At 44.9% G+C, this 19112-nt stretch overlaps 1 protein-coding gene and 1 pseudogene across 1 annotated transcript in view; both read left to right on the top strand.

Moving 5' to 3' along the window:
* LOC141218904 (uncharacterized) overlaps positions 1-15679 on the top strand; it is a 65577-nt pseudogene extending 49898 nt beyond the window's left edge.
* Positions 1-19112, top strand: part of LOC141218921 (gastrula zinc finger protein XlCGF66.1-like) — a 384436-nt gene that overhangs the window by 16146 nt on the left and 349178 nt on the right. The gene's annotated exons all lie outside the window — the stretch shown is intronic.

The raw sequence follows: 19112 nt of genomic DNA, 5'->3' as shown, positions 1-19112 counted from the left end.
AGCCAATCACCTACAGGCTGACCAATGTTAGTACAATTATTACGGAAACACATATATGGTCACAGTAGTTCGAAGCACGATGGAATTTTACAAGGTCCATCCTGGCCTAAACTAGTTAGATAACAGGAGCGGAGTGTCTGACAAAAAAAAAAATGTTATTGTGAGAAAAGTTAGTGTGGGAAAGATGAGGCGAGAGAAAAGAAGGAAAGAATGTATGTTGTGCAAGGAGTGATAATAACATGATTTTGAAACAAGCAGACAAAATGGAGTTGCTATAGCATGAATATCATTATGTCCTTTACATTTTCCCCCCTAAAAATTATGTTATTATCAACATTAGAGGTGCTATCCCAGGGTCATGCTTTGAGCCTGAGGGACATTGGTCTTCACTCAATTAGTGCCCTTGTTACCAATCGAGGCTGTCGCGGCATGTCCATCCCCCCTTGTTGGTTGATATAATCATAAAGCTCTGATCTTCAGACGTGAGTTTGGTCGGGGCGTGCGGGTGAAGGTCATCATTCCCTTGTCGTCCAGGTCCTCAATGCTGGTCACATCTGGGAGGTCCGTGTACAGTAGCACTGGATGTCGGTTAACAGCGTTCTCCTTGCTCTCTGATGACTGGCAGGTTTTCCTCATGCAAAATGGGATACAATAAAAGACTAGTTTTAGTAAGACATATATTAACAAGATGCAAGCAACAATATGCAACATTCCTTGTAATATTCCAGCAATCCACCCACCAATCCCTTTAAACCAATTAGCAGGATTTAAAAAGGAGAATGTATCAGACCACCAACTGTCTTTGATCAATTCGTTATGTTTGTTATATTCTTCCCTGAGTTTCCTAATGTCTTCCATTTTAGTCTTTAACCGTATGGTAGAGTCGGGGTCAATATAGTGACAACAGGCTGGGCCTATAACCTGACACATCCCTCCTTGAGCTGCTGTCAAATAGTCCAGCACTAAAGTATGTTGATTAGCTACTGTAATATGTTGATTCTGCACTGCAACAGTAGTATTAATTACTTCCAGCACACTCCAAATCTGGTCATCTAAGTAGTCAGTGACTTCCACTAATTTGTCCCACATTTGTGTTACAATAGGGTAGAGGAAGACAGTACTGGCTATCTTATTTGGTATACTCATTTGTACTAAATGAGGTCTTCCTGATGGGCGTGGATGGCTCTCATATCTACTTTACTATGGGGAATAAGATAAGTGGCTGGAGTAAGCCGGGCCAACGTACAAGTCCACCCTACTCTGACTGGGAGCCATTTATACGCATTATTCCCACAGACCCAATATGTGGCTGATGGCTGATCCCATAAAGCAGAGTGCTGTAATACTAATTTATGTACCAAATCGATAAAAGCGGTGTTATTTGATAACATACACCATGAAGGCATTTGTCCCAGGGGGCTACAGTATCCAATATCCGGATTGCCACATGTTGGATCACTAGGCTTATATTCAGAAGATTCATTGCAAGGGATGTTACCAGATATTTTATAACATGTGTCATTGGTACCTTTTATAAACAGATTTGCATGTACCCATGAGTGATTATGAATGTATCTTTCCAACAATGACAGTTTAAAAGCATCTGCCGTACTAGGAGTAGCATTAAAACTGATTTGTAGACCTTCAGTTGGTATGAAGCCTAAATTAGTCAAGGAAGACTTGTTTCTGGGCACCGATTTGTTTCCTTTAAGGGCAAGAAATTGTAGGTGTCTACTGGTAGCAGTAAGATTTCCTTGCCACCAGGGGAGATACAGTGGTGTTCCATAATCTACTAAACTTAGTAGCGTTATTAGCAAGGGCGTCGCTACAATTGGGCCAGTTTAGTATTTCTTCCAGAGTGACTGGGACCGCCAGAAAAGGCATACTAGTGGCTGAAACTGGTGAGTGAGTACATATCCAACAGTCACTGATCGGGTTGTTCTCTAATTGACTCAATTCTTGTACCAAAATCTGGTGGTGAGTAATGAACTTGTTATTAAAAGGGTCAGTACTCTGTTGTAGGCTATTCCAGGTATTGACTAGTCTAACCATACATATTATCATAAAACATCTCAGGATGGTTGACGTTTGCAGTGTGAAGCATGGATCCATGTTGACTTCCCTTCAAGTTTTACTGCTGTTTGGGTTGTAAGGAGCACTTGGTATGGTCCGTCATACAATGGTTCTAGTCCGTGTTTCCGAACATGCCTCTTCACATACACATAATCTCCGGGCTTGAGGGTTATGATAACCTTCTGCATCAGCTGGATCTGGAATAGAAGATGATACTAACGCATGGGTGTTAGTTAAGGCTTTGGCAAGCTGAATCACATATTGCACAACATGATCTGTTTCTTCTGATAATCGGTGTGGGGTAAATCGAGCTATAGCTGGTTGTGACCGAAATAGTATCTCATAGGGTGACAGTTTATGTTTCCCTATGGGGGTGGTGTGTATGTGGTATAGTGCAATGGGAAGGAGCTCAGGCCACTGGGCCGTAGTCTCCTGCATCATTTTGATCAATTGCCTTTTCAGTGTGCCATTCAATCTCTCCACCTTGCCGCTTGACTGTGGATGGTAAGGAGTATGCAGCACCACTGTTGATCCGATCATGGTAAGTATTTCTTGATATACGCATGAGGAAAAGGCTGGTCCCTGATCACTTTCAATAACTTCTGGGACTCCATACCGGCAAACAACTTCAGAGACCAGTTTCATGGCGGTAGTCTTGGCAGTCATATTTGGAACAGCAAATGCTTCTGGCCAGCTGGAAAACATATCCACTACCACTAAGCAGTATTCATATCGTCCTGCTTTACGGAGAGTGATATGATCAACTTGCAATCATTGGAACGGATACTCTGGTTTAGCAAGGTGTTTTGTCGGTACATTCTGTAATCTGCCTGGGTTGCAGGTTTGGCATATTGTGCAAACTTTGTTTTGTGCGCTCAACATGGTGGAAATTCATGGGGCCCAATAGAGTTTCTGTACCAGTAGCAAAGCTTGATTCTTCCCTCGATGCACCGGTCCATGGGCCAAGGCTGCAAAGGCCTGATATAGGAGTAGAGGCAAACAATACAGTTGTCCCTTTTTCCATAGCCCATCTATCAATTTAGCTCCTTCCGTGACTCGTTCTTCTTTAGAGACTTTTTGCTATGTGCAGCGTAGCTTTGTGATTGGAGGGACCAGTTGATGAATTTCTGCAAGTTAATCCTGGGTTGGCACGGAATTTAGCTGTTTGGTCTGCTGCCACGTAACAGCCATGGACATGGATGTCGGAAGAAGAGCTGCTCGCTTAGCATGGAGATCAGCAAGTGCATTACCTCTTGCTTCAGGGGCATCTGGTTGGGTATGAGCTTTTACCTTTACGACAGCCAACTGTCTTGGTAGTTGTACCGCTTCCATCAATTGTCTGACGCTTTCAGCATTTTTCACAGGAGAACCTGCAGTCGTGACAAAGCCTCTCCTTGCCCAGATCTCCCCAAAGTCATGTGCAATCCCGAAGGCGTATCTCGAGTCAGTAAATATATTCACATGTTTTCCTTCGGCCTGTTAACAAGCAGCAATCCGAGCTTTGAGCTCTGCTTCATGTGCTGACATACTGGGAGGTAAGGCTGCAGCCTCTACCAATGTATCTTCAGTTGTGACAGCATATCCAGTATGAAACCTGCCAGAGGTGTCAGCATATCTGGATCCATCCGTATATAACGTAAGTTCTTGGTCATCCAAGGGTACTTCCCCCCACTAAAACAAGTGGAGTTGACTCCGCAGTAATTTTCTTCCAGACAATCATGTGGTGGAGCCTCTTTCCCCTCTCCCTCAGGTGCTGGTAGCAGGGTGGCCGGGTTGATGGTGGTGCACTGGTGTAATTTCACATTTTCTGGCAAAATCAACGTACACTGCAGGTGTCTCTGTGTGGACAGATGTTTAGGTTGCTGTAAAGCCAAAACAGCCGCAATATCGTGTGGAGCATAAATGTGAGTCTCATGTCCAAGGATGATGTCCGTCGTTTTTTCAAGTAACTGCTGTGTGGCATGAACCGCTTGTAGACAGCTGGGGGAGGCCCTGTCTACCGGGTCCAGACGCGCTGAGTAATAAACGACCGGGCGCTGCTTTGTACAGTGTCTCTGCGTGAGAACCCTGGCTGCATGCCCTCCTGTCTCGGAGACATACAAATGGAAAGGTTGAGCATAATCCGGGTTTCCAAGGGCAGGGACTGTCATTAGCCTTGATTTTAGTTGCTCAAAGGCTTGTTGCAGCAGTTCTTGGTGGTCCTTGTTGTTTACACCAGCCAGAGTGTCTTCTTTTAATGCATCATATAGGGGTTGCATCAGACGTGAGGCTCCTGGGATCCATTGTCTGCAATATGTACATAGTCCGAGGACCCGTTGCACCTCTATGGGATCTTTTGGGAATGGTACTAGGTAGATGGCCATCTTTCTTTCTTCTGTGAGATGTCTGGCACCCTGAGTAAGGCAGTGGCCTAAGAAAACCACTTGACCGAGGCAAAACTGAAGTTTCGAGGCTGAGACTCGACAATTCAGTTTTGCTAGATGCTTGAGGAGGCTAACACTGGCCCTGATGGACACTTGCTCCGTGGGGGGACACAAAAGAAGATCATCAACGTATTGTAATAGTACTACCTCAGAGTTGTCCAGCTGCCACAGCAGCAGACAGCTAGACATGTTCTTTGCAAACTGATTAGGGCTATTCTGCGCTCCGTGCGGCATCACCGTCCAAGTCAATTGCCTTCCCTGATATGTAAATGCAAACAGAAACTGACAGTCTTTATGTAGTTGAATGCTGAAAAAGGCGTTTGCTAAATCAATTACTGTAAACCAGGCTGTGGTAGATGGTATTTGTGAGAGAAGTGTATGTGGGTTAGGCACCACAGGAGTTTCCACGACTGTCGCTGCATTTACTGCCCTCAAATCCTGCAGCAATCGATAAGCGGGCGGCAGCCCCGGTTGGGATTTTTTCCTTACGGGGAACAACGGCTTATTGAATGGGGAGACACAGGGGATTAGTGCCCCTTTCTCTAACAAGGTGTGAATTTGCTGGTGTAGACCTTGTTCTTGTGCATGTGTGAGCGGGTACTGGCGAACCTTGGGAAAGGGCGCTTCGGGCTTGAGGTACACCTGTATTGGTTCTACCGGCAATCTCCCAATGTCGTCTGGGCCTTGTGACCACAGATGAGAAGGGATTTCCTCTGTGTATGGAGCTAACCTGGGATCTTTTGGGAGATTTCCAATCGTATTTGATATGTTAATCATAACCGTGGGTAGCGCCCGTAAGATGCAGACCTACTCTATGTGTGCATCATAGTTTGGATCCTTTAAAGTAAGGATCATCTGACCATTGTCCTGGTATTGAATTCGGGATCAGAATTTAGGTTTGCTCCTAAAAGATTTACCGGGCAGGTCGGGGATATGACAAATTGTGCCATTACTTCCGGAAATGGGCCAATCGGAATAGGTTTAGTGAGAGTGTGTTTGTTAGGTCTGCCATCTACACCGATCAATATTAGATTGTCGTTAGAAAATTGGACTGGGAGACCCTGAGGCAATTCAGTGGATTTTAAAATGGAGTTGGCCGCCCCAATGTCTACCATGAACTTCACCGGATTTCCTCCTATTGGGAGAACTACAGATGAACAGAGCCCGGGGGTGGTTACGGGCATCACGATGGCAGACTCTGGTTGGCCTCCATTTCAGACTGGATGGTTTTGGGGGACATTGTCTCGTGGGACGTGCGTCCTATTTCTAGATAGGGGGGCTTGGGCGGTGCACTGGCTAGCAGGGGTGTGACAGTCCCTTTGGAAATGTCCCGTCCGGCCACACCTCCAACACTGATGACAGGAATTCACTACTGGCCTTTTCCCGGGATACATTACTCGCTGATCAGGTACCACCATGGGGTAATAGTGGGGCTGTAAGGGAGGATACTGTGTTGCGGGTACTGCGGATGCATCAACTGCCACTGCAGCGGGTTTGGATTTAGGCTTAACCGCAGAAGCGGTCCGGGCGACACTTTTCTGGAAGCTTTTTGCTACCTTTAGGGCATCTCCTGGGGTGGCTGACACAACATCTGGTCGTACAGCCAATATCACGTCCTTGATTTCAGTCCGTAACCCCTGGATAAAGGTGGATACTAACAGCTGGCAATGACTTTTAGTATGTAAGGAGAACCCAAGGTCCTTATAGACCCGTATAAGGCCTCCATAAAACTTCTCAGCCGACTCTCCCTTCTCTTGAGTGACATCTGTGAGGGTAGTGGATTGATCAGCCAACTTATCCAGAGCCTATATTTTAGGGCTTGACAGAAGTCAACCCCACTCTCATTACGTATTGGCGTCTAATGCTCTATTATATGAGACATCAGCCTCTACCATGGGATAATATCCTTCACCGGCTTTTACATGGAGCAGGTGTAAAGGATCTTGCCTTGTTGTTGACTATATCTCTCTGTTTGCAGACATGCCCCTTTAAAAAGCCATGGGGGAATGTTCGGGATCCGGGAGACGGTTACACAGAGTATCCGTCTGTACTGGGGTAAACTGGGAATATTTGGGTGGGCTGGTATTGTGGTCCGCTTCCTCCATTTCCTCCATCTTTGTGAGAGGGGGTGAAGGTGGAAGAAAATCAGCATGAGTACTCTCTGTTGGGAGATCTTGGAGGTAGGGGAACACTGGGGGAGACCAGATATCGGGTTTGATTAGTTGAGCGGCATAATCAACGAGATCCCTGTCGATGGCCAAGAGTCTTATCTCTCTCAATTTAGTTGGATGCGTGTTGATGTTGCTTTATAGCCCCGACTATTATTTTGGCCACATCTTGTTTTGGATGTCAAAAAATACCGGTGGAAATAAATGGCAGGGCTAGGGTTGGGACCACATGAAGCTGTGATGCGTATGCTATGGTGTTTTGAATTATTTCTGTAAGCAGGTGTTGTGACCTGGGTACATCCAGAGGATCATATTTTGGTACCACCGCATGTATAACATACTGACATGATAGCTGTCCCGCTCTTGTAGCCATCACTTCTCCTTCTGTTAATGGACCGTGGTCACGGATGTAATCGTTGGATGCAGTTTGTATTGTAAATCCCCCAATACAAAATATTTCTGCTAGCCCTCCCCCCATGCTGTAGATTTGCATTTGCTGCGTTTACAATGATCCCAACTTGCTGTTGCGTTATACTCCCCATGCCTATTCTCAGTATGGTAGAAAATTCCGAAGGACCATTCAGTAATACAGACGCCACCTCCTGGTACTCGTGTCCATGTTCTATTTCCCCAGTTCGGAAGAGGGTGAATAGGGTAGAGTTCGGAGGTCCCTGGGTCTCCCCGAATGGAGTGTGGACCATGGCGGGAGCAGGTGGGGGCAATGGTTTATAATACCCGCCGTCAGCGTTAAGTAATGGGAAGGTTGGTGCTACAGCACTGGCTCTGCGGGTTCCATTATTATTATGTCTCGCGCCATCCCAGATTGGTGGACCCAACACACATTACACAGACAGCCATCTGGGTTATATGGTGGTGGCTGGCCACCAGTGGGAAGTGCAGGGTATTTAATCTCCTTAGGTATAAACTGCTCAGTTTCCGGATTCAGGGGCTGGGGTACGGCTACATTTGTGGGGGTAGGGGATGCTTCTTTAGGGGCTTCTGATTCAGTTTGTGGACACATAAGTTGGGAAGGGGAATCTTCTTCCTCCTCTACCTTTTTCCCATCAGCTTCATTTTGTAGCACAAAACAGCCAGTCTTTGTTACAGTGCTAGATAATTTTCCTTTCTTGACATAAAGATAATTGAAATAACCAGGCTTCATCTCCTCCTCTATTTGAACATATCCATCACCACAAATCTCATGTGCAACTTTCCTAAACTTTTCAGCATCTTCCAACAATCCACAGTCAACTAGTCTTCCCCTTTTCTGCCGGATTCCTTCGTCCCACAATGTAGGCTGAAGTCTCCCCTCCATGGGAAAATTTAACACCTTAAACACTTTTGGTGCATTCTTAAATGATCTTTTCCCCTCTCGACCGACCATGATAGTCATCACATCCTCTCCCTCCTGAGGGGGAGACACTTTCTTTCTGCTCCACGGAAACATTGATTAATCACTGCACTTCTGCCTTTCGACTAACAAAGATCCTTGATTTGTGCAGAGTATGAGTCCAGCCGGCCTCAACTGTTCCACTGACTCACCCCTCCCTTCGGGGAAGTTACGTACAGTACTAGGTGAAAGGAGGAGAGCTCGCGTCTGCAGCCGTCCGGACACTCGACATACTTATATCTGTGTGTGTGTCCTACCCAATCTTCTATCACCTGCCGCGACTTATACTAATAGTGTTCAGTCTCCTAAGAATCTTTGTCAGAAGTTAAGGAAGATTCATACAATATTCACTTGTCAATCCGAGGTGGTTCTGCTTTAAAAGTTATCAATATCAGACCCCTAATGGGACTACACCCCTATAGTCTCACCTTTGACTATATCCAACCAAGACATCCGGAGATACTGCAAACAACCATGCACCACGTGGAAACCACACCAAATGGTCAGTATCACTAGTAAAGAACTCGTGCACTTATCGTGGCTTTTGTGGGGGATGATCAGTCCCAATTCCAGTGGGGGAGGCCGAAAGCAAGTCTCTCTTTGTGGATGTCCAGAGGTGGTGGGGCCTCCCTGGTTAGGGATCCGAGTTACGGCACCAAGCTGTTGAGGTAGGGCAGCAATGACCCTTCACATTTGACCAAGTGAGTGTCAAATTATTATGTTACAAGGTTGATGTAAAGGACATATCGATATTCATGCTATAGTTACTTCATTTTGTGCTTGCTTCTAAAATCATGTTATTATTACACCTTGCATAGCATACATTCTTTCATTCTTTTCTCCAGCTTCACATGCAATTTTCTCACAAGAACCTTTTCTCTCAAGAACATTCTATGAAACACCCTGCTCCTGTTATCTAACTAGTCTGAGCCGGGATGTATAACCTTGTAACTTTCCATCATGTGCCGAACTAACAATAATATGACCATATGTGTGTTTCCGTAATAATCGTACTAACATTGGTTTAAGCCTGTAGTATGGCTGTAGGTGATTGGCTATTGATATACTCAAAACAATATATAATGCTAAGTAAAATAAACGGGATTAGAGATTCTCCGAACAGGAAACAAATACACAAGCCGGGAGCTGAGAACAGAGGACTGAACCAGAGGAGGAGAAGAATGCTGTATCTGGCAGCTTCCGGCAATATGCTTCCAGCTTTAGTAGGGTGCAGTGCTTCCAGTTGGCTGAAGCAGGAAGCCGATTACTCCAGCTGGACAGCACACACACCCATACTGCCAGACTGGATAGTACTAATGGTCCCAGGCACCCTAATCTTAGTGGCTGGACAGAGCCTGCGCCGCCCAGAGTTTATGGTTCTGATGTCTCCTCCATCACCAGCGCCGCCTGCAGGATGAATAAGGCGGCTTCTGGTTAGAGAAGCAGACGTCGCAGGAGCAGATCCCAGAGGAGATGGGACCCACCATTTGCAGAAGCCCTAATGTGACCAAATTGCAGAAAACCAGAGCAATAGAAATCCCCATAAAGTGACTCCATTTTGGAAATTATAACCCTCAGTGAAATAATCTATAGGAGTAGTGACTATTTTGACTCCACAGGCACTTTCCAGAAATTAGCACGCAGTGGATGTTGGAGAGTGAAAATTACAAATATATAATTTCATTACCCAACACATAGTGCCCAGATTGTGCTCCAGGAGACACACACCATCAATTAAGTGGGTTCTTCTCACTATAGTAATGTCAAATATGTAACATACCTGGCGGCGTCCTTGCATAGTGGTTCATCTCCCACTGTGCAAGAGCGCGTACCTGATTTCCAGTCCAGACTTTGGCATCTTTCCATGTTGTCTGCTCTGCTCTGCTCTGTCTGCTTAGGGCGATGCCTGCTGAACTTCCTGTTACTTGTAGCTGCTGCAGACACACCCCTAATGCGTCCTCAGCCTATTGCTGTCTGTCACCTGGTATTTAACCCAGCTCCTCCCTGGAATCCTCGCCTGAGTATTGTGTTCTGTCAATTGGCTTCTAATCACTGATGTGCCAGGTCCTGTCTGTTTCCTGCCTTGCGGTATCAGTTCCCGTGTCTGAACTGTGTCCTGTCTGAACTATCTCCTAGCCTGTTATTTCCGCTATCTAGGGGCCGCATACCTAGACCCGTTCCTGTATCTTGCCTGTTCCTGTCTGAACACGCTCCTAGCCTGTTCTTTCCGCCTTCTAGGGGCCGCATACCTAGACCCGCTCCTGTATCTTGCTGTTGTGTCTGTTCTTGTCTGAATACTCTCCTAGCCTGTTTCCTATTTTTCTCTATGTCTGTACCTTCCCTTTTTCTGCAGAGTCTGAACTCGTACCTAACTCCTGCTCGTTGTCACTGTACTTCCGTTTGTGAGTTTGTGGTCCACTCGCTACTTCACTGCAAGTACCCTGTGGGTATCTGGTTCTGCCATTCCCTTCCTGTCTGTTCCATGTGAACAGAGCCCTGTCCCCCCTGCTCTGCCTTGCTCACCGTTCCAGTGGTTCTTGCCTGCTCTGCCTTGCTCACCGCTCCGGTGGTTCTAGCCTGCTCTGCCTTGCTCACTGCTCCGGTGGTTCTTGCCTGCTCTACCTTGCTCACCGCTCCGGCGGTTCTAGCCTGCTCTGCCTTGCTCACCGCTCCGGCGGTTCTAGCCTGCTCTGCCTTGCTCACCGCTCCGGCGGTTCTAACCTGCTCTGCCTTGCTCACCGCTCCGGCGGTTCTAGCCTGCTCTGCCTTGCTCACCGCTCCGGCGGTTCTAGCCTGCTCTGCCTTTGCTCACCGCTCCGGTGGTTCTAGCTTGCTCTGCCTTTGCTCACCGTTCTGGCGGTTCTAGCCTGCTCTGCCTTTGCTCACTGCTCCGGCAGTTCTAGCCTGCTCTGACCCTTTGCTCACCGCTCCGGCAGTCTCGCTCTGCTCTGACCCTTTGCTCACTGCTCCGGCAGTCTTGCTCTGCTCTGACCCTTTGCTCACTGCTCCGGCAGTCTCGCTCTGCTCTGACCCTTTGCTCACTGTTCCGGCAGTCTCGCTATGCTCTGACCCTTTGCTCACTGCTCCGGCAGTCTCGCTCTGCTCTGACTCCTTGCTCACTGCTCCGGCAGTCTCGCCCTGCTCTGACCCTTTGCTCACCGCTCCAGGTGGCCTTGTCCTGCTCTACTCTCACTCACCGCTACTGGCGGTCTCGTCTTGCTCTGCTCTTGCTTGCCGCTCCGGGCGGTCTCACTCTGCTGTGTTTGTCCACCGCATCTGCGGTTCTGTTCCTGAGTCCCAGTCTGAACTGGGTCCTATCCACTCTGTGCTCCAGCCTGTCGTACCAGCCAGTACCTGCCTGCCTGCATACCAGTCATGCTCGCCAGCATCCACCCGTCTGCATTCCAGCCTTGTCTGCCTATACCCACCAGTCCGTGTGCCAGCCTAACCTGCCTGTTCCAGTATTCCCCTGTGTGGGTTAACAGCGGTGTGCGGAGTCTGACCTGGAGTAGCACCTGGTCCCTCTGCCCGGTTCCTCCTTGGTGCACTGGCATCGTATGCCGTCGTGCGACCTTGGCAGATACTTAGTTACGCCCCTCCAGGCACTCTCCGGTTCATGGCACAGTGGAATCACTAAACACGCACACGCCAGTCAGTCCGGGTGTGTGCATTACAAAATACATGGATGCTAAATGTGTTTTGTGCACATGCAAGGCTTTCAAGTGAAGGTGAGGTTTGACTTTGGGGGAGCGGATATTGCTGGATTGGTTTATGGAAGCCATGTTGCTTTTCAAAAGCCTTTGAGCCACTAATAATGTGGAAACCACTGGTTTTCCATTGACAGATGATGGACCTGAGTGGGGACTTGTTTTTTGTGAGATGAGTAGTTTTATTGGTGTTATTTCACCTACATAACATTGGTTGGTGGCTTTTTATTCCATATTTGGGAGGCAGAATTAACAAACAGTTGAACACTACGATCCACTGGTTCATCCTATGAGGTTTTTTATTAGACTGTGAACTGTTATTGTCTTGATGAATAATGACGGCTAACATAGGGCAAAATTAAAAAAAAATCACAGAAAAAGATACAGCTTTACTAACACCAAATCATATAACAAATGCACTAGCAGGATGCCACAGACCCCCATGATAAAGGTGGGGGCAGCGCAGGTGCAAAATACTGATGGAGCAACCACTCACAATCATACCAATTCATGGAGGGGGTGGTATTAAAGATGCACACAGAAGAAGCTTGCATAGGACGCCAGTCACACAGGTAGGTGAGATGCACAGTGTCTGGCGTAGCCTAATGATGCCCATACTATTACATCAGGAAGGCTGCCCAGCACTATATAAGTGCACCCCACATGGACAGACACCTCAGTACACCCAACCAACACTAAAATGCTAATGCATTTGTTAACTGATTTGGTGTTGGTAAGGCTGATTTTTTTCTGTGATATGTTTTCTTGCTAAATAATGATACTTTTACACAAAGTTCATTTTTACAGAGAGTTTAAGTAGAAATAATCAACAATACAAATTTTAAGGATATGTTATTCATAAATAATAATTGGTTTTATTCTTGGCAGATGACTGTACCAGGAGATCAGAGGAACAGCTGACATCTTCAATTTTTAAATCAGATGATCTTGAGATTACACAAGATACAATTGAAGTAAATGCCATTACTCCAGATATACCATCATCCCTTCACAGCAAAGATCTGTCATCTGATCATTTGAAACAGGTCCTGTCTTCTGATTCATTACCGATTACTAAGGAAAATCAAAGTCACAAAATAAGCATTAAAAAACAAATTGCTCCTAAAGCAAAGAAGCCATTTTCATGTTCAGAATATGGAAATAGTTTTTCTCTAGAAAAGTCTTTTCTTAAATATCAAAGCATTCACACAGCAGAAAATAGATTTTTTTGTTTCAAGTGTGGGAAATTTTTTAACCAGAAATCAAATCTTGTTAATCACCAGAGAAGTCACAAAGAGGAGAAGCCATTTTCTTGTTCAGAAAGTGGAAAATGTTTTACAGAGAAATCAAGTTTAATCAAATATCAGAGAACTCACACAGGGGAGAAGCCTTTTTGCTGTTCAGAATGTCAGAAATGTTTTAACCAGAAATCTTTTTCCTGTTCAGAATGTGGAAAATGTTTTAGCCGGAAATCAGATTTGGTTAAGCACAAGAGAACTCACACAGAAGAGAAGCCTTTTTCCTGTTCAGAATGTGGGAAATGTTTTAGCCGGAGATCAGTTTTGGTTGAGCACAAGAGAACTCACACAGGGGAGAAGCCTTTTTTCTGTTCAGAATGTGGAAAATATTTTAGCTGGAAATCAGTTTTGGTTAAGCACCAGAGAATTCACACAAGGGAGAAGCCTTTTTCCTGTTCAGAATGTGGAAAATGTTTTAGCCAGAAAACAGATTTGGTTGAGCACAAGAAAACTCACACAGGGGAGAAGCCTTTTTCCTGTTCAGAATGTGGAAAATATTTTAGCTGGAAATCAGGTTTGGTTGAGCACAAGAGAACTCACACAGGGGAGAAACCTTTTTCCTGTTCAGAATGTGGCAAATGTTTTAGCCGGAAATCAGTTTTGGTTCAGCACAACAGAACTCACACAGGGGAAAAACCTTTTTGCTGTTCAGAATGTGGGAAATGTTTTATCTGGAAATCAGATTTGGTTATACACCAGAGAACTCACACAGGGGAGAAGCCTTTTTCCTGTTCAGAATGTGAGAAATGTTTTATCCAGAAATCAGAGTTGCTTAAGCACAAGAGAACTCACACAGGGGAGAAGCCTTTTTTCTGTTCAGAATGTGGGAAATATTTTAGCTGGAAATCAGGTTTGGTTAATCACAACAGAACTCACACAGGGGAGAAGCCTTTTTCCTGTTCAGAATGTGGGAAATGTTTTATCCAGAAATCAGAGTTGCTTAAGCACAAGAGAACTCACACAGGGGAGAAGCCTTTTTTCTGTTCAGAATGTGGGAAATGTTTTAGCCGGAAATCAGGTTTGGTTAATCACAACAGAACTCACATGGGGGAAAAGCCTTTTTGCTGTTCAGAATGTGGGAAATGTTTTAGCCGGAAATCAGATTTGGTTATACACCAGAGAAATCACACAAGGGAGAAGCCTTTTTCCTGTTCAGAATGTGGGAAATGTTTTAAAGATAAATCAGAGTTGGTTAAGCACCAGAGAACTCACACAGGGAAGAAACCTTTTTCCTGTTCAGAATGTGGGAAATGTTTTGTGAAGAAATCATCACTTCGTATTCACCAGAGAACTCACACAGACGAGAAGCCATTTTCATGTTTTTAATGCGGGAAATGTTTTACACGGAAATTAACCCTTGACAAACTTCAGAGAAGTCACACAGGGGAGAAGTCTTTTTCATTTTTAACCGAAAATTATATCTTCATAAAGGGGTTGTCCACTACTAGGACAACTTCTTCTCATTCCTCATGTTTGGCCTTTTTAAAATAAAAACACTCATACGCACTTCCTGTTCTGCCGCCGTTCCATTGGTGTCACAACTCGCATTTCCGTAAGGATGTTAAATCACACAATCCTGCTCCCAATCAACGCCACCTTCAGACGTATTGTACATCAACAGGAAGGACATGGCCTGGACATAGCACCAAGAGGATGCACACACTGAGAGCACTCTCTTCAGACCGTGCTCCTGGGGGAATTATAAGCAATTTACAGCCTCAAACCAGGGGAGAAGTCCTGAGGAGATAATTTGCATATTCCCACTGCATTTTGGGGTAAGTGAAGAGTCTCCGCGAGCTCAAAGAACACTGGATTTTGGCTGTTGGAGCTGAAAAGAGGACATCGGTAAACCGCGCGCCTACCGGCGCGCGCATTTTGAAGCTTTTTTTTTAAGCTTTTTTCACTGTTTTCAGAACATTAACAATAAGAACATGGAAGAGTCCAGGAGCCATTTGGTGAACTGCATATCCTGCTACATGTTCACAGACTTGCCAGTGGAAAAGCCAAACTTCACATGCCAGAAATGCAAGCTTGTGTCCCTGTTGGAGGAAAAGTTGCGAAATCTAGAAGAGAGGTTAACTACCTTGAAAATCATTAAGGAAGGTGAAGAGTTCTTAGACAGAGCAGAATTATCTCTTCATGATTCAGAAAGAGAAGAAATTCGAACTGCACCTGAGGAAACAGAGGAATGGAAGCATGTGACCCACAGAAGCAGGAGGATCGAGAGGCAGTCAGCACCCATACTGCTCAGGAACCAGTACCAGGCTCTCACCCAGGAGAACCATGAAGAAATACAGCAAAATAAGACTTTGCCAGCAATGAATAACCTTGTAAGCCCTCAAAATCCTCCTGGATGGAGAAAGAAGAATGTTGTGAAGAAAAAACGGAGAGTGGTGGTCATGGGGGATTCCCTGTTAAGAGGAACAGAGGCCGCTATCTGCAGACCAGACATAACCTCAAGAGAAATGTGCTGTCTTCCAGGAGCAAAAATTAAAGATGTGTCTGACAGGATATCAAGACTCTTCAGACCTACAGATCACTACCCATTCCTGCTAATACATGTGGGGACAAATGACACCGCAAGAAAGGACCTGGAAACCATCTGCAGTGACTTTGAAGACTTAGGCAAGAAAGTGAAAGAATTGGGAGCGCAGGTGGTCTTCTCATCCATCCTCCCAGTGGATGGCCATGGAACAATGAGGTGGAATAAGATTCTACAGGTGAACAACTGGCTACGTCGATGGTGCCGTCAACAAGGATTTGGATTTCTGGATCACGGAATGAATTACCTATACGATGGACTACTTGCTAGAGATGGGGTGCACCTTACGAAGACTGGAAAACATGTATTTGGAAGTCGCCTTGCTACACTCATCAGAAGAGCTTTAAACTAGAACAATGTGGGAAGGGAAGCAAAAGGCCAGAAAAAGCCATACAACTGACAAATACTATTGAGATCTCTGCTACTGGAAGTGGAAAGGAAGAACAAAGACAAAACAATTTAAATAATAAAAATATGGGAGGAAGAGAAACCAATCACAAACTAAAATGTTTTTATACAAATGCACAAAGCATGGGCAACAAACAAGGAGAATTGGAACTACTAATGCAGGAAAAGGAATATGATGTCATTGGAATCACTGAAACTTGGTGGGACGATACACATGATTGGAATAAAAGGCTAAAAGGATACAACTTATTTGCAAGAAACAGACTTGATAAACGAGGAGGAGGTGTTGCATTGTATGTTAGAAAAGCGTATATCTGCACAGAGATTGAAGCTTCAGAGACTGGGAGTTCTGTGGAAACTGTTTGGGTAAGAATACAAGGAGAGAACAACGGAAAGGACACCATTGTAGGCATTTACTACAGGCCACCTGGGCAAGCTGAAGATATGGATGAACTCTTTATGTATCAAATGACCAAGTTCTCCAAAAAATATGACGTAGTGGTCATGGGAGATTTCAACTATCCAGACATTTGTTGGGAATCTCTCTCACGTAAAACTAACAGGTCAAGCAAATTCTTATCCTCTCTTGCTGACAACTTTATCTTCCAAAAGGTAGGGGAGAAAACAAGGGGATCTGCTACTTTGGATCTAATCCTTATAAACAGGGAGGAAATGGTTGAGGAGGTAAAGGTGGCTGGGACCCTAGGAGGCAGCGATCATGCTATTATAGAATTTTGGATAACTAGAGGAGGAAGACATGTGAAGACTCAAACTTCAAGGTTAGATTTTAGAAAGGCAGATTTTAAGAGACTCAGAAAGAGAATAGGAGGGATCCAATGGCTGGATGTCCTTAAGGACAAAAATGTCCAGGAAGGATGGGAAATTTTTAAAAATGAGATTCTCAAAGCACAATCGTTAACAATCCCGAAAAGTAGGAAGAATGGGAAGCATTTAAGGAAACCAGGATGGATGAACACAGAACTTAAACACATGCTAAAAAGAAAGAAAGAAATGTTTATTAAATGGAAAGAGGGAGGCATATCTAAAGAAGATTATAATGCAGTCTGCAGATCCTGCAGGGCACGCATCAGATTAGCTAAAGCTGACAATGAATTAAGGCTTGCAAGAGATGTCAAAAGCAATAAAAAAGGATTTTGGGGGTATGTCAAAAGTAAAAGAAAAGTCAAAGATGCTATAGGATTTTTACAGGATGAAAATGGAGAAATGGTAAGAGAGGATGTTGAGAAGGCCGAACTTTTTAATTCCTATTTTGCATCTGTTTTCTCTCAGAAAGAAAATGTAACATCAACTGATCTTCACTGTCCTTTGAAAGGAATAGAGGAATCCAAGTTATCTGTAAACAGAAAGATTGTGAGGGAATATTTAGCTAACATAAATGAGTTCAAGTCTCCAGGTCATAGTTACATAGTTTATAAGGCCGAAAAAAGACAAGCGTCCATCCAGTTCAGCCTATTTCTTGTGCACTGCAGCTATTCCGCAGCGTTGATCCAGGGGAACGCAAAAAAAAACAAAACAAAAAAAAACATGCGGTATAGGCCAATTGACATCATTGAGGAAAAAATTCACTTCCCGACACCAATCTGGATTAATTAACTATCACTAAGCATAAGATGTAATTTTATTGTTCTCAAGAAAGGCGTCCAGGCCTCTCTTGAACTCATTAAGTGAGTTGGACATCACCACTTCCTCTCCCAGAGAGTTCCAGAGTCTCACGGCTCTGACCGTAAAGAATCCCCTTCTATGCTCGTGCAGGAACCTCCTTTCCTCCAGACGCATAGTGTGCCCCCTCGTCTTTGTCACCATCCTTGGTATAAACAGGTCATGGGAGAGATCTCTGTACTGCCCCCTGATGTATTTATACATGTTTATGAGGTCTCCCCTAAGCCTTCTCTTTTCCAACGTAAATAGGCCTAATTTTGACAACCTCTCTGGGTATTCTAGTCCCTCCATTCCCTTTATTACCTTAGTCGCCCTCCTTTGTACCCTCTCTAGCTCCAATATGTCTTTCCTGAGCACCGGAGCCCAGAACTGTGCACAATATTCTAAGTGCGGCCTTACCAGCGCTTTATACAGAGGAAGAACAGTGTTCTCATCATATGCCCCTATTCCTCTTCTGATGCATGCCATGACTCTATTTGCCTTCGCAGCTGCTGCCTGACACTGGGCACTCCAATTTAATTTGCTATTAACCAAGATGCCCAGGTCCTTCTCTATGTCACATTTCCCCAACGTTTTCCCATTTAATATGTATGGGTGACTGCTGTTTTTCTTTCCCATGTGCATGACCTTACATTTATCGGCATTGAACCCCATTTGCCATTTTTTGGCCCAACTCCCCAATTTATCTAAATCCTCCTGTAGCTGTGCCCTATCCTCATCTGTGTTAACTACTTTACAAAGTTTAGTATCATCTGCAAATATTGCTATTTTACTATGCAACCCTTCCACTAGATCATTAATAAATATATTAAATAATATAGGGCCCAAGACAGACCCTTGAGGCACCCCGCTAGTAACCCTGACACACCCTGAGCTTACTCCATTGATAACCACCCTCTGCTTTCTATCACTCAGCCAGCTATTTACCCACTTGCACACATTATCCCCCAGACCAAGCATTCTCATTTTATATACCAACCTTTTGTGTGGCACGGTATCAAACGCTTTGGAGAAGTCAAGGTATACAACATCCACTGACTCTCCCCGGTCCAGCTGTGAGCTCACCTCCTCGTAGAAGGCAATCAGGTTTGTTTGGCAGGAGCGATCTCTCATGAATCCATGTTGATATGGAGTTAGACAGTTATTATCATTAAGATATTCTACAATAGCATCTCTAAGAAATCCTTCAAACAATTTACCCACAACAGACGTTAAGCTGACTGGTCTATAGTTCCCAGGGTCACTTTTAGACCCCTTTTTGAATATTGGTACCACATTTGCTTGGCGCCAGTCTAGTGGGGCAGTCCCTGTCCATAAAGAGTGCTTGAATATAAGATACAGCGGTCTGTCTATTACATTACTTAATTCTTTTAGTACCCGGGGGTGTATGCCATCTGGGCCTGGTGACTTGTCTATTTTGATA

This window comes from Phyllobates terribilis, unplaced genomic scaffold (assembly GCF_046119375.1).
Source record: "Phyllobates terribilis strain yellow unplaced genomic scaffold, ASM4611937v1 Scaffold_251__1_contigs__length_2838608, whole genome shotgun sequence".
Lineage (NCBI taxonomy): Eukaryota > Metazoa > Chordata > Amphibia > Anura > Dendrobatidae > Phyllobates > Phyllobates terribilis.
This window is presented reverse-complemented; position numbering and strand designations above follow the sequence as displayed.